Below are 15,355 nucleotides of genomic sequence, written 5' to 3' on the forward strand. Positions count from 1 at the left end.
ATTAGTTGCCCTCTGTATGTGTCTCCTGAAGGAATCCAAAAGGTATTGGAGAGGTCACAACTTATTGTGGCATGCTTCATCATCAGTGACCTCTCCACTCCAGAGTAGGTAAATATAACCCCAGAAGACTCAACCATTTTGAGGGTTCTTAGATAATGTTTATCTGGACTAAAAGCAGAGATCTAGGTGGAAAATAAAAATATCTTAGGGTATACCCTTGGAGTTCCCTATATTAACGGGTATAGTTAAAAGTGAATTAGATGGATATCTCTTGGATTGCAATGATTCATCCATGCATTTATTATTGCCGACATGTTTTGACTAGTATCTAATCCCCTATGGGTCAATGGTCTTCTTCAGGGCCTATAAACTCACTACCTTTTCCTAATGGCATTTATTTAAACACTAGTATCACCATTGGGGTAGGTTTTTATAACCCGGCAACAAGCATTATTGAAACATCCCATTTCTTGCTACCACTTCCATGAGCACTAACGGTACGCATAGACATGCACATATGTCGCTCAGTCCCAGATGCCATGTCTACAGCCTGGCTCTAGGTTTAGCACCCAAAATACGTATGGCAGACCAGGGAACCTTAGGTATCACAGACTGCACCAACTCCTTGATGAAGAAAGTACAAATGACAGAGGCTTTGTCTGTTTAAGGAATCACCATTATGGGATTCGGGGATAACGAGATGACAAGTTACCAATGAAGAATACAAAACAAGCATGGTTTTTCTCTGTATGTGTTTGCATGCTGTCTTTTGAAATATCAGTTAACACATGTTTGTGAGCCTTCACACTTCTGTCATTTGTTTCTTTGTTTTGTTACCCAAATGACAGCAGCACCTTGAGATGATCTGAGGAGAGCCATATGGTTAAAATATTTACACTGTCTTAACACCTTTGATTATACAGGCAGCAAAATAAATATGAAACCTGGAATGTTTGGTGAGAGGACAGGGATTCTACAACCTTTCCATATGATTCTGCAGCAATATATTAGTAACAATCTGATATCTATGAAAACAAATGCAAACCTTTAGTCTGTTACTACAGAGGATGTGCCCCCAATCATGACCACGATGCCTGAGAATACCCCAGAATAGGCTAAGTACAGATGATGCAGGGAATGAGTAAATCTTTCATTTGCATGCACATGCATTATTTTTGTGTTTTGCAGTGTGATCAGAGTCACAGGAGACACACACTCTTCTTATTGGTGCGCAGTGCACACGAGTGGGGGTTAATATGCTAAGAATGTTTTGGGGTGAACACGTCATCAATTACAATTGGCTTAATTTACAAGGGATTGAATACATTTGATCAAGTTCATCGAATTTATTTGTTTCTTTTTTCTTTTTCATTTTATGATTATGTTCTCTGATAGTATCTAATCAGATTGAAAAAGACAAATATGAGAGCTTTATGCTTCATTATTATGCAGGGGGTTTTGGGGTCCTGAAAAATACCATTGACTGACAGTGGGTTAGATACCAGTTAAAGCATGTCAGCAATAATAAGTGGATGGATGAATCATTTCATTTCATCAGATATCCATCAAAATCATTTTAACACACACCTGCCCACCAGAGGGTGCACTCCTTCAGGCTTATATAGGACTTTCCAGGAAAACCTAAAAGACTGAATCAATAATTTGGGCCCATACATACATCAGACACCACCAGGAGCGACCAAGGCACATCTAGAAAAGGCTAACCAGTCCCAAGCACACATAACCACAGAGGACTAGAGAGAGGGCCAGCTGACTGGCCAGCCACAAGCCACTGAAACACTCTTTCCAAGGGACCCTGCAGCACAGTCAGTGATGGAGGCTTAGCAGAGGACCCTCCCACAGGACATACAGGCAGAGACAAAAGACAAGGTGAGCCACAACTTGAAACACCACCACGTATGTGAGGCATCCCTACAATGACTGCCATAGCCTCAATCCCAACAACGGAACCATTTGTCATCATAAACCCTCCATGGAAGCAATGCCATGAAAGGAATCTGTGAGTCAAAAAGGTTTTAAAGTGTTGGAGGACAACAGGAAGCGACTTCTGGTGCTGCACCTAGCTTGGGAGAGTATATACAAACTGTTGCAAAACCTACTAGACACAGGGCCCCCATTCAGGTAAACACACTAGTGAGAGGCCTCAACAACCACTTCGAACCAATGGCCAACCCACACTATGAACGCTTACTCCTCTGCCAGGTACAGCATTTTGATGCTGGGGTGCTCCAAAGAACTCTCAAAGGCCCAGGCTTCGCATATGGAAATAGCTCTACACCGGTCAATCAAAAAACGAACCAGCCAACCAAATGTCCAGAACAGCGATCAAACCTAAGGGCAAAAGAAGCAGAACATTAGGCTTACTGTGTGGACGAGGCAGAGGGCCATTCCCGTACAAAGGAGAAAGCCTGGCAAACGATATGAAGTAGTCAGTGGGAGGGAAGATGAACCACTTTGCAAAAGTGCACTGGGCATTCCATCCACCACAGAACCCTCTGAAGAAGGCGGTAAATGCTGTTGTGCCTGCCACAGATGATCAGGGAGAGGAAATTATGGGCAATGGCACTGAGGAAGGCACCATCCATGTTGTTCATGTTGTTTACCAGTTCTGATTAAAGGCCAAATCCACTTCTAAGTGCTGACTATTAGTAGGTGGGTGGCTTGTGACAGCCTTCATAGACACAGGGAACATACAAGACCATTACAAAAATAGCAATCCTTCAAAACAACTAATTTTAAAGTGTATGTCTATATGCCGATGGGCACTCAAATTAGTTTCTGCTTGCTGGGGAATTTATGGCAAACATCATTTATAATGAGTGTAATAATCCTGCCAAATTATATGTGTAGGAAGTTGGCTCTGTATGCACTATTTCAAAGTAAGAAATCGCATGCACAGAGTCCAAGTGTTCCCCTTAGAGGTAAGATAGTGGCAAAAAGAGATAATTCTAATGCTCTATTTTGTGGTAGTGTGGTCGAGCAGTAGGCTTATCAGAGGGTAGTGTTAAGCATTTGTTGTACACACACAGGCAATAAATGAGGAACACACACTCAAAGACAATTCCAGGCCAATAGGTTTTTATATAGAAAAATATATTTTCTTAGTTTATTTTAAGAACCACAGGTTCAAGATTTACAAGTAATATTTCAAATGAAAGGTATTTCCCTCAGGTATCTTAGGAACTTTGAATCAACACAATATCATGTACAGTTTTAGCAAAAATGGCAATAAGCTATTTTAAAACTAGACAGTGCAATTTTCAACAGTTTCTGGGGGAGGTAAGTTTTGGTTAGTTTTGCAGGTAAGTATAACACCTACAGGTTTCAAAGTTGGGTCCAAGGTAGCCCACAGTTGGGGGTTCAGGGCAATCCTAAAGTTACCACACCAGCAGCTCAGGGCCGGTCAGGTGCAGAGGTCAAAGTGGTGCCCAAAACGCATAGGCTTCAATGGAGAAGGGGGTTCCCCGGTTCCAGTCTGCCAGCAGGTAAGTACCCGCGACTTCGGAGGGCAGACCAGGGGGGTTTTGTAGGGCACCGGGGGGGACACAAGTCAGCACAGAAAGTACACCCTCAGTGGTACAGGGGCAGCCGGGTGCAGAGTGCAAACAGGCGTCAGGTTTGCAATTGGTTTCAATGGGAGACCCAGGGGTCTCTTCAGCGAAGCAGGCAGGCAAGGGGGGGCTCCTCGGGGTAGCCACCACCTGGGCAAGGGAGAGGGCCACCTGGGGATCGCTTCTGCACTGGAGGTCGGATCCTTCAGGTCCTGGGGGCTGCGGGTGCAGTGTCTTTACCAGGCGTCGGGTTCTTTGAAGCAGGCAGTCGCGGTCAGGGGGAGCCTCTGGATTCCCTCTGCAGGCGTCACTGTGGGGGCTCAGGGGGTCAACTCTGGCTACTCACAGTCTCGCAGTCGCCGGGGAGTCCTCCCTGTAGTGTTGTTTCTCTGCAGGTCGAGCCGGGGGCGTTGGGTGCAGAGTGGAAAGTCTCACGCTTCCGGCGGGAAACGTGGAGTCCTTTAATAGTTGTTTCTTTGTTGCAAGTTTCAGTCTTTGTGGAACAGGGCCGCTGTCCTCGGGAGTTCTTGGTCCTTTTAGATGCAGGGTAGTCCTCTGAGGCTTCAGAGGTCGCTGGACCCTGGGGGGCACGTCGCTGTTGCAGTTTTTCTTGAAGTGGGGAGACAGGCCGGTAGGGCTGGGGCCAAAGCATTTGGTGTCTCCGTCTTCTCTGCAGGGCTTCAGGTCAGCAGTCCATCTTTGTCTTCAGGTTGCAGGAATCTAGTTTCCTAGGTTCTGGGGAGCCCCTAAATACTGAATTTAGGGGTGTGTTTAGGTCTGGGAGGGCAGTAGCCAATGGCGACTGTCCTTGGGGGTGGCTACACCCTCTTTGTGCCTCCTCCCTGAGGGGAGGGGGCACATCCCTATTCCTATTGGGGGAATCCTCCAAAAGCAAGATGGAGGATTTCTAAAGGCAGGGGTTACCTCAGCTCAGGACACCTTAGGGGCTGTCCTGACTGGTGGGTGACTCCTCCTTGTTTTTCTCATTATCTCCCCTGGACTTGCTGCCAAAAGTGGGGGCTGTGTCCAGGGGGCGGGCATCTCCACTAGCTGGAGTGCCCTGGGGCATTGTAACATGAAGCCTGAGCCTTTGAGGCTCACTGCTAGGTGTTACAGTTCCTGCAGGGGGGAGGTGTGAAGCACCTCCACCCAGAGCAGGCTTTTGTTTCTGTCCTCAGAGAGCACAAAGGCCCTCACCACATGGGGTCAGAAACTCGTCTCTCAGCAGCAGGCTGGCACAGACCAGTCAGTCCTGCACTGAACAATTGGGTAAAATACAGGGGGTATCTCTAAGATGCCCTCTGTGTGCATTTTTTAATAAATCCAACACTGGCATCAGTGTGGGTTTATTATTCTGAGAAGTTTGATACCAAACTTCCCAGTATTCAGTGTAGCCATTATGGAGCTGTGGAGTTAGTTTTTGACAAACTCCCAGACCAAATACTTAATACGGCCCCACTGTACTTACAATGTCTAAGAATAGACTTAGACACTGTAGGGGCATATTGCTCATGTAGCTATGCCCTCACCTGTGGTATAGTGCACCCTGCCTTAGGGCTGTAAGGCCTGCTAAAGGGGTGACTTACCTATGCCACAGGCAGTATTTTGTGGGCATGGCATCCTGAGGGGGATGCCGTGTCGACTTTGCCTTTTTCTCCCCACCAACACACACAATCCACAATGGCAATGTGCATGTGTTAGGTGAGGGGTCCCTTAGGGTGGCACAACATATGCTGCAGCCCTTAGGGACCTTCCCTGGTCTCAGGGCCCTTGGTACCACTGGTACCTTTTACGAGGGACTTATCTGTGTGCCAGGGGTGTGCCAATTGTGGAAACAATGGTACATTTTAGGTGAAAGAACACTGGTGCTGGGGCCTGGTTAGCAGGGTCCCAGCACACTTCTCAGTCAAGTCGTCATCAGTTTCAGGCAAAAAGTGGCGGGTAGCTGCAACAGGGAGCCATTTCCTTACAATATGTCACCAAAGGGGGAACTGGCATGCTGCGGAGCTGCCAAACAGCAAAAATACTGGAATGTGCAGATGTCATGGTCAGTGTACACATTGCAGGGTTAGAATGTTTGCTTGAAGAATTTCATGAACTAATCTAGGAAATTGACTGCGTGACTGAAAGGAAAGTTGGTGCGAGTCCGTGAGGACTGCTCCATGCAGCCGTTTCTGCTGCGCAATCGCTGTAGCCTTCCACCTCAGCCTTAAGTTGGCGGATGAGCTTTGCAAAGTTGAACAGGAAGAATGACCCACCCCTTTGGTTTCTCCCATCATAGTAACACTCAAGACCAAGCAAATAGGGGAGGTGAGACTGTGGGTTGACATGTGCCCTCCAAATCTGGCAAACGGAAGAAGCCCTTAATCCAGTCGGTGGACGACCTGGTTAGCCAGATCACTGTACCTTTCTTGTTATCCAAGATGGAACTCCAGTCACGATATCACCAGCTCATTTTGGAACGGGAGTCCCGCTATATTTGTCCTTCTCTATGCACCTTGGCCACCTGCTGGTATAAAATATTAAATTGGGGGACTTCCAGTGTTGGTTCTGACAGGACAAAAAGGGGACCTCAATGTAAGCGATAACATCTTAGTTCATGGAGTAACTGTCGAAGAGCATTTTACCTTCCTTAGAGGAGTGTTCCACTGACTCAAAGTGCATGGTCTGACTCTCCACAGGGAGAAATGTAATTTCCTAAAGGGCAGCATCAACTACTTGGGGTAAGAGTTCTCGGAGGATGGCATGGCCCAGATCTGTTCAAAGTGATGGACATCCAGTCAGCTCAGCCCTACCTTCGGTGACAGGGGTAAGATGCTTTCTGGGGATGGTCAATTACTATGGCTATTTCATTGAGAACGTGACAACTCTTGTGGCCCCTTTCTCTCTGGCAAAAGTATCAGTTCCATGGGCGCGGGAAGAGGAACATGAGATGTCTTTCCAACACACTGATAAGGCCCTTTCAGTGGGCACCACATTGACATACTTAATTCCCAACAGGGACTCAGAGGTGGCGGTGGATGCCCACCCCACGGGACCAGGAGCCATCCTGAACTAGAAACAAACATGTGGGGAGTGGCTCTTCTTGCAAATGTCAGATAAACTCTCACTTCTACAGAAAAATGGAACTCACAACCAGAGAAACCAGCTGTAGCCATCCATTTGGTGTACAGAGACTTCCACCTGCACTTCTATGTACATCCTTTCATCAGCCACACCAATCACAAAGCCCGGATCACTTTAGTTCAAGGGTCAGTGTCCAAACCACCAGGCCAAATCAAAACATGGATATTACAAATTTAGGATTACTCTTTTCCAGTTAAATACAACCCAGGAGCTCAGAACCCCACAGTCTATTTGTCAATACACTCTTGACCCGCAACCAGAGAAGAAACAAAGGCTCAGGAGACAGAAGAATATGTGTGACACATAGTGAAAAGGTATAGACCACTGCTGATTTCCCTCAACAAGATCCTAAAAGCTCCGTAAGCGGATGACTGTCTGGAGCTGGCGTTGGAAGTCATCAGAAAGGGAGACCAGAAGATTCTCAAAGCCAAGGCATCACATCGGACTACAAAGCTCAACAGATCATGTCCTCCCTATACAATTTCTGGCATGAACCACAGAAGGATGCAGCATGAGAGGGCCTTGGCTGGTGATACCCCAAGGTCTGACCATGCAGGTAGTCACAAGGCTCCCACCAGGGCATAGTCAAAATCAAGGGTCAGATTATGAGCAAATTCTGGTTCCTCAAGCTGAACAAAATGGTCAAAGAAACTGCTCAGACCTGTAGAATGTGCCAGGTCAATGGAATTCTTGAGTCTTCCAAACTCATCAAAATGGAAGAGGTCGACAATCACTCCAAGCATTCCAAAGTAGAGATTGTATCCACAACTGCTGCCAGTGAAGTGATTCTGAAGTTCAAAAAGATCATGGCCATCAATGGTGTCTTCCATGAGATTTGGATGCACAGTGGTTAAAGTTCCAGCGGGAAAGAAAAAGTGGACTATTTCAGATCTGTGTGTGTGAAACATAGAAAGATCACATCCCTGAGGCGCCAAGCTAATGATGAGGCGCACAATGTCAAAGGTCATTAGTATAGCCCAAGCAATCAACCAGAATAAAGAGGGGGCATTCATTCTGTAGCCCTATCCTTGCAGGTCTGATGAGTTTGACAACCCCAGGGGAACCCAGGAGTTTCTGAGACACCATCTGGTGTAAAGACCGAGCTGACTTCACCCTTCCCAGAAGCGCCAGCCCAGAGGGAGGTCCATCAAGAAGAGCCAATGTCTGAGTCGCTGAGTCAGAGAGGGGGTCATTATTGGTGCAACCTCTGAATAGATCCTGCCCCTTTCCAGAGATACTGTGACTTTGTGAAATGCATAGTTGAAGATTGGGATGAGGTTTTCAAAGAATTGGCAGGTTGTTTGCAAACTTTCATTTGGTTTTATATTGTCGCATTTTGGGGAGAAATGTAGTACTGTGCAAGAGCAATACTTGTTAGTGTGATAGCCTTTGACAGGTCCTTCAGGGAAGAGTTAAATACTTCAGCCTGGGTGATGTCAGGTTACTAATGAATAAGCCTGCCGCAGTCCATGCGGGTAGATGTAGGTAATTGTATGCACTGTGTCCCTGTCTGATTGTAACAAAACAAGCAACACACCAACCTCTTCTCTTCTGCTCTTTTCACTGTGCTCTCCTCTCTCCCATTGCCTCTTAACTTTCTTTTCTTCACTGCTCCCTCCTCCTCTCACTTTGCACAACTGGAGCGCACATGAACAACAAATCAAGATACCACAGATAACAACATGTTCAAATCAGCCCTAAGATGCTACCACCAGTAGATACGGTACACTAAGCATACAGGTTTTGCAGATCACATAAATGCCAGCACTAGCAAGGAAATCTTCACCATCATCAAAGATTTGACTATGTGTTGGAAACCGGTTATTGATTGAGGGGGTTATAACTCTACTCAATCAACAACCACAATCCTTGTCAGGGTGAACCACAAAAGTCACTAAATTAACCTGTACCTAACCCTCTAGTAACTTGGCACAAAAGCAGTCAGGCTGAAATTAGAGGCACTGTGTAAAGTATTTATGCAGCAAACAAATATTAATAAAGTGAAAACCCAACACAAGAAAAACCCCAAACAATTTAAATAAAATGAGACCAGAACAACACAAATCCAAACTGCAGACCTGGAGCTATGCAATCTTAAAGGTTTAAATAAAAATAGCACAAAGAGGCAGAATCTGCAAGACGACTGTCCACCAGACAATCATGACAGGTTTGATGCGAAAACTGATATAAAGGCCATGCGGACAGAGATGAGACACAGCCTGCCTACCATCAACTCTAAAATCCACACCTTCACCAACAGGCTGAACCAGAAGAGTGACAAACTCGACAAACATGAGTCTGTCTGATGCCGAGATTGATGGTGCAGCATGCAGTGAACAAATGCTGCACATGGAGAAGGTCCTGGAGGTGATTAAGGCCATCAATGAGGACCTGGAGGCCTACTCAAGGAGAAACAACATCAGAATCAAGCGCCTGCCATAATCAACTTCTATCGGCAAAATGAAGTCCTGCTTTGAAGATCTGCTGCAGTCCCTCTTTGCAAACAGCTTACTGACCTGTTCTCAATTGAACAAGCTCAGTGATCGCTGGGCCTTAGCCCATGCAGGGGGGGCAGACTCAACCAATCATTGCATGGCTCCTTGGGACACGATTCTCCGGCTTTCATAGGAGATGGCAGACATTCAGAACCAACAAAATATCCATCATCCCAGACTTCAAAATGGCTGTTGAGAGCACCAACAGAGATGCTTTACAGGCAAAGGGACTGGTAATAAAAGTGGAGCTGCTTTACTCTCTTCCTTACCCAGCTAAGCTGCAGGTCAACTCCCAAGGGAAAACACATTCTTTATCAACCCTAATCTGGCTTTGCATTATTTCCACAAAACCTGCACATAAAGGCAAGAGTGCAGCCAGCAGTCCAGCAAACTACCTCCTTGATAATGACTATGCAAAACAGAATAGTTTCTACAAGTTTCATGTTAGAACTCTGTTGCCTATGAAATATTCTGTCTATGTTCCTGAGAGTCCACTCCCAATGGGATGTTTTGGGTAGTGCACTTTTATATGTATTTTTGGCTGCACCTGATTTTGATCTTGTACATGCCTGTGGGCATCTGGGCTAGCTTGACACCTGTCATGGTGTTGGTATCGGTGGCTCACTGCCTGCTCGTCTGGGTTGACTGTCTGTGCTGGTGACTTAGAGCACATAATATCATCACAGGTTGCTCTGCCTGTTCGAGGTGGTCATTCCACTCACCTAAAACCATATGTTGGCATGCCTGATTGTCCCAGACACCTGTCCATACCATGAAACTGGAGTTCTGCCCCACTACTTGCTGAGCTCCCCCTGGATAGTTCTGATGAAACCGTTATTTGAACGCACCTGGGTTGCTATTGTCTGTTTTTCCTGGCAGGGTAGAGCAGGCTGCTTCTTTAACTGGTTGGGGTGTTGAAGTGGGAGGAGGTCTGGGTTCAGTTGTTGATGCTGCACTTGACTTCTCCATCTCTTGGTCGGAAACACTTGCTGGATTGTATACTGGTAGAGTGACCCTGAATGTATAGTTGAGATAGACTACACTACCTCTCCCCTTCTGATCGGGGGCATGCTTACCTGGGCTTCACCTGAGAATAAGGCTGGTGTTAGGCTGATGACATGCCATGTGCATGCATCAATGACCCAGCTAAGGTAAGGCAGGTGTTTGCCTATTTCGAGCTACACAAGATAGACATTGGACTGTTTCAGTAGCACCCATCATAACGTGCTCCCGAGCTAGACTCTGGGCTGGCTGGATCAGGGAGGTACATGTTGCTACGTACTCCACATACATCAGGGGAGTAGCGGTTATTATTGGGAGGGGAGTGCAATGGCAGACTCTCAATGAATTCAATGACAGCTAGGGAAAGTATAGCATCTTACATGGCATACTGGAGGGCAGGAAGGTCATGTTAGTCTGTATTCATGGCCCCAACATGGACTGCCCTGAATTCTTCCTCTCTCTCTGGCATAAGATCCTGAGTTTCTGATGCTCCACGATCATATAGGGAGAAGATTTTGATGTAATATAACACCCCGCTTTAGACAAATCTCAGTCAGAGTGCATGCCGCACCCCTTACCACTGCGCAACTACACAACATTATATCTGATCATCATTTGGTTGATATCTGGTGCAAGCTGCACTGTGAGGCAATTGAGGGCGCATGTGTTATGATGTCCTATAATGAGTAGTCATGCATAAACTACTGACTAAATTTAAAGGATGTTGATTCCTGGGTCCAGTGAGTGGCCCACCTACCCTGAATGCTCTTGAATCATGCTCTTGTTGTTCTGGAGTTGGAACTGGTGGAAATGGGTGGGTGCACATTCACCTGGAACTTTCCACCAAAGGCACTCAGAGATCCACTCATCAGATCAGAAATCGAGACTGCAATTGTTGACTTCTTTAAAATGAATGCTACATCTGTCCAGTCCTTGGGTGTGTCATTAAAGGCCTATATTCATGGATCATGTATGCTGGAACAGCTGGGGGTGCTGATGGATTTGCAGGCCTGCCTCTCCCATCTGGAGCAGGAGTTGTGAGAGCTGGAGGCCTAATACTTCCTCTCCAATAATGCAAAGATACTAGCACAGTTACATTGCAAGCTATCAATGTACCGCGAGGATGTGGAGAGGAAACCTACTACCTACACAAGAAGGCCGCCGCATGAATGCACATGGAGAAGGACAGGTTAGGGAAGACTTTGCAGCTCTGCTTAAGAAAAAAACGTACTGCCCACCGAACTTCTGACTGGGAAGGATCAGCACTGTTACTTCACAACTGACATGGTGCAAGTGATGGTGACTTATAACGCCGCACTGTACAAATCCAGCTCCTTAGTTGCTCCAGAAGAGGTAATGGAATATTTTGACACTATCCAATTGCGGTGGCGTGATGAGGCCCACAGTCAGAATCTGGAGGTGCCGTTCAATGTGGAAGACATTGTCCGTGCCATTTGGACCATGCCTACCTGCAAGGCCCCAAGACTTGATGGCCTCACCACCCGTTTTATAAAGAATACGCCAAATCCTCCTAACCCGCACCTGAAAGCCATGTTTGAAGAAGCGAGGGACATTGGAGTTCTTCCTTTGTCAGTATGGTAGGTTCTATTGGTCGCCATACTAAAACCTGATAAGCCTGCTAACCACTGCAACTCATATCCACTGTTTCAATGATCAAAGTTGGCCAGACTTATTAATGATAGATTACTTCCTCTCCTCCCAAATATCGTCTGGCTGGACCAGTTTACGTTTGTGCCAGGAAGATTTACTACACACCTGTTTGTTGTAATTAACTCAATCTCCCCTGAGATTCAGGCTGTGGCTGTCCTCCTTAATGGCACGGAGGCTGTTGACTCTCTAGCTTGGTCATACAATTTCCTCTGCTTGGGCAAATCAAGTTCAGCCCTGGCTTTCTCCAGTGGATTGGGTAGCATTATTTCCAGCCAATGGTGCACAAACTAGTGAGTGTTGTGGTTTAAACAGAATTCTTGATCAGCAGGAGCCCGCTGCTATATGACATAACTGTGGAGCCCCTGGTGGCCAGACTTCAATAAAACCATGAAGAGCGTGGGCTAAGCTTCACCACACAGAGACTTGTAGTCTTGATATGCATTGCTGACATCACTGTATATGTCAGAGAGTTTCGGGCCAACTTGACACCCATCTTGCATAAATTCATTAGGTTTGGTGGCCTGACCGGGATTACAATCATCTGAGCCAAATCGGTCATCTTCCCTCTGACGTCTGCCACATTGAGGTTTAAAACCAACTATTCCCAGGATGGCTGGATCTTTAGTTAAATACCCGGAAATTTGGGTCAGTAGAGACCTAGAGAAACTCTGGCGGGAGAATTATGGTAGAGCTGTCACCTGGCTAGAGAAGTGGATTCCAGGCTGGACCAGACTGCCCTTATCTATTGCTTAGAGGGTTGCCTTACCCAGTGCTTTAAATGGGCCGGTACTGTCCGGTACGGAGTACTGGCACTTTTTTATTTTGAGAGGGAGAGTACCTGCACTTCTCAAGACAAACGTAATACTTTTAATTGGAGAGTACCGGTACTTCTCAGATATAAGCACGTACTCTGGCACAGAGTACCTGCACCTTTATTTTTCCATTTTAAGCACTGGCCTTACCCAAATTACTGTAAATTTTTACTAATAATGCCCTGTCATTCACATGGGTCTTCCTGGTCCGCCTTTGATCCTTTCTGATTAGTCTCACTTGGGGGGAAAGACAACCGTGGCTAGTATGGGAATTGTTGACCCTGCCATTTGAACAGGGAGGTATATGTGCTCCAAATACAGAACTCTATTATTTGGATACTATATTTTCATCCAGTGCTTTTCTTGCCATACAGCATGGTAGAGACAGATAATGCTGCTCCCTGCCCACTGAGCACTGCCATCTGTGCTACCCCAATGAGCCCAAAGGGTGAGGTTAACACTGTAGGATGTACAGTGCGTGTGTAGTCTGGACTTGTTTGCCCTTGCTCTATTTGCCGAACTTGCAGCAGGTGCAAAATCTGACCCTGCCTCCCACGATGGACGAGCGGGCTTGCTGACAGTTGGAACATCTGAAATTTAAGGGAGAGGGATATCTTTACTTTAACGGAGTCTTTATTAGGCTATGAGTCCTGCAAACTGCTGTTGACCCCTAAATGTCTTTTTGTACTATTGGCTGCGGGGCGTTAGCCGACAAACGTGCAATAGCTTCCCTCTTGACATCTCCCTCCCCTAGGAGTTTGATAATGCAACTCCACACCACTATGCAGACCATAGCTCCTGTCGCCAAACCAGGAGCACACCTGGAGTGGGCTGAGGGAGCTTGGCATTGATATCCCTGATCCATTGTGGTGCAACTGCTGCGCACAGACTGGCACACTGTCCCTCAATTTTAGGCTGTGTATCATACATTTTAAATTCATACAGACTGTACCACATACACCATCAACTATATAAAATGGGCAATGCTTATAATATGCCCTGTGTGTAGTGTAGTGTGGAATGCGCCAGGCTCCTGCACTTGTCATGGCAGTGCTAAAAAATAGTGGCCGATTGGAATTGTGTGTTTGACTGTATTGTTGAGGTGACCTCAACTGTGATACCTAAATTGCATGTGGTCAATTTGCCAAGGTATGTTGGGGAACTCCTGCAAGTGTGTGCAAGCTCATTGCCATGATGCCAGCGCTGGGGAGGACGCATGGAGCTATACACTGGAGATGCATTGCCGTACCTCAGGTTGAATGCTGGTTCAAGGATATCACATACTGCCAGGAACAGCTGGCAGAGTATTAGATGCTAATGACTGCTGCTAGGAGGCTAAAAGACATTTAGGCCCCATTTTTGACCCATTTTACTACCTGACCTGATCAACTGCAGAAAGTGAAGGACCAGCTGCTGCATGCCTCTGGGAGATAAACGTAGGATGCTCTGTAATAGCACAGATGTATCTGCTGAACTGTCCAGATTTAAATGTTAAACTATGGCTTGCTACCAGAATGCTGACCACGACAGCCTGTGTGAAGTCATTTACAACTGTCTCCAAGATGCATATATATCCTACTAGTGTACTGTAAATGTGTTCATTGTGATGGCCTGGAGATGTAATTGTTGTTTGGTTGAACGAAAACATTTAATAAATAAATACTAAAGAAAAAGGTGGAATTTAATGGAGCATAAAGGGCCCTGGCTTGATGCTCTTTGTACAGCTGTTTCGGTGAGAAACCTTGAAGTACCTTTCCTACACTATTCCAAACTTTGTAAAAGCAGTCTCAAACTTAACTCTGGTAATCCCTGTGGTCCAGGATTGTTTTTCGAGGAAAATAGAGAGAGCCGATGTCATGATAGACTCTGGTGCAATGGGCAAGATTTGAAGGTGTTCGGTATACTCAAGACTTTCTACGGCCATTATTCATCAAAGCTCACTCAGAAAAGACTCGTTTTGACCTTCGTGACTAAAGCTCTGAATCAAATGAAATCAATGTAGCCCTGATGTAGTCTTAGGTGCTTGATGTGCTACTGATATCTAGCTTTGTCACAAGCATCTTATGGCAGGAACTGTAGCAAGTTGATAGCTTTTTCAACTGATGACCATAGTTCTAGTATGTCTCTAAATAGCTTCTTCCAAAAGATACCGCAAAGCACAAGACTGCAACAACAGCCATAATGTGTCAAACAAATATTATTTAACATGCCAAATACCCAGTAGGTTACATTTCCTAAAGATATACACGTATGCTATTCTATCAACACTTGGATTCCATCTATGCTATTCAGCAATGCACTGTTGATTATTACTTCTGGTGCCTGCTGCCAATGATTACATGGGTCAGTACTGGGTTTCCTAACTCCAAATAATAGTACAATTCGATTCAATATTTAGATTCAAAATCTGACCAAAATTAATAATCAGCGCAATTAACCCCCATAAGACTAAATCACATTCTTTTTGCAATTTGATGATTTGATTTGTGGATGGAGTGTTAAATCCTGTCTGTCAGCCTTAGAAAGTGAATCTATTAGTATCATTTTTTGTTTTTACGCCATGCTGCAATCCTCAAATGATATGTGGTAAGTGCATCTGAAGTCGGGGGATCCATTTCGAGCCCAACATTGATAACAAAATAGGATTCTAACTGCTGAACAAAATATTTCAAAAACC

This window comes from Pleurodeles waltl, chromosome 8 (genome assembly GCF_031143425.1).
Source record: "Pleurodeles waltl isolate 20211129_DDA chromosome 8, aPleWal1.hap1.20221129, whole genome shotgun sequence".
NCBI lineage: Eukaryota > Metazoa > Chordata > Amphibia > Caudata > Salamandridae > Pleurodeles > Pleurodeles waltl.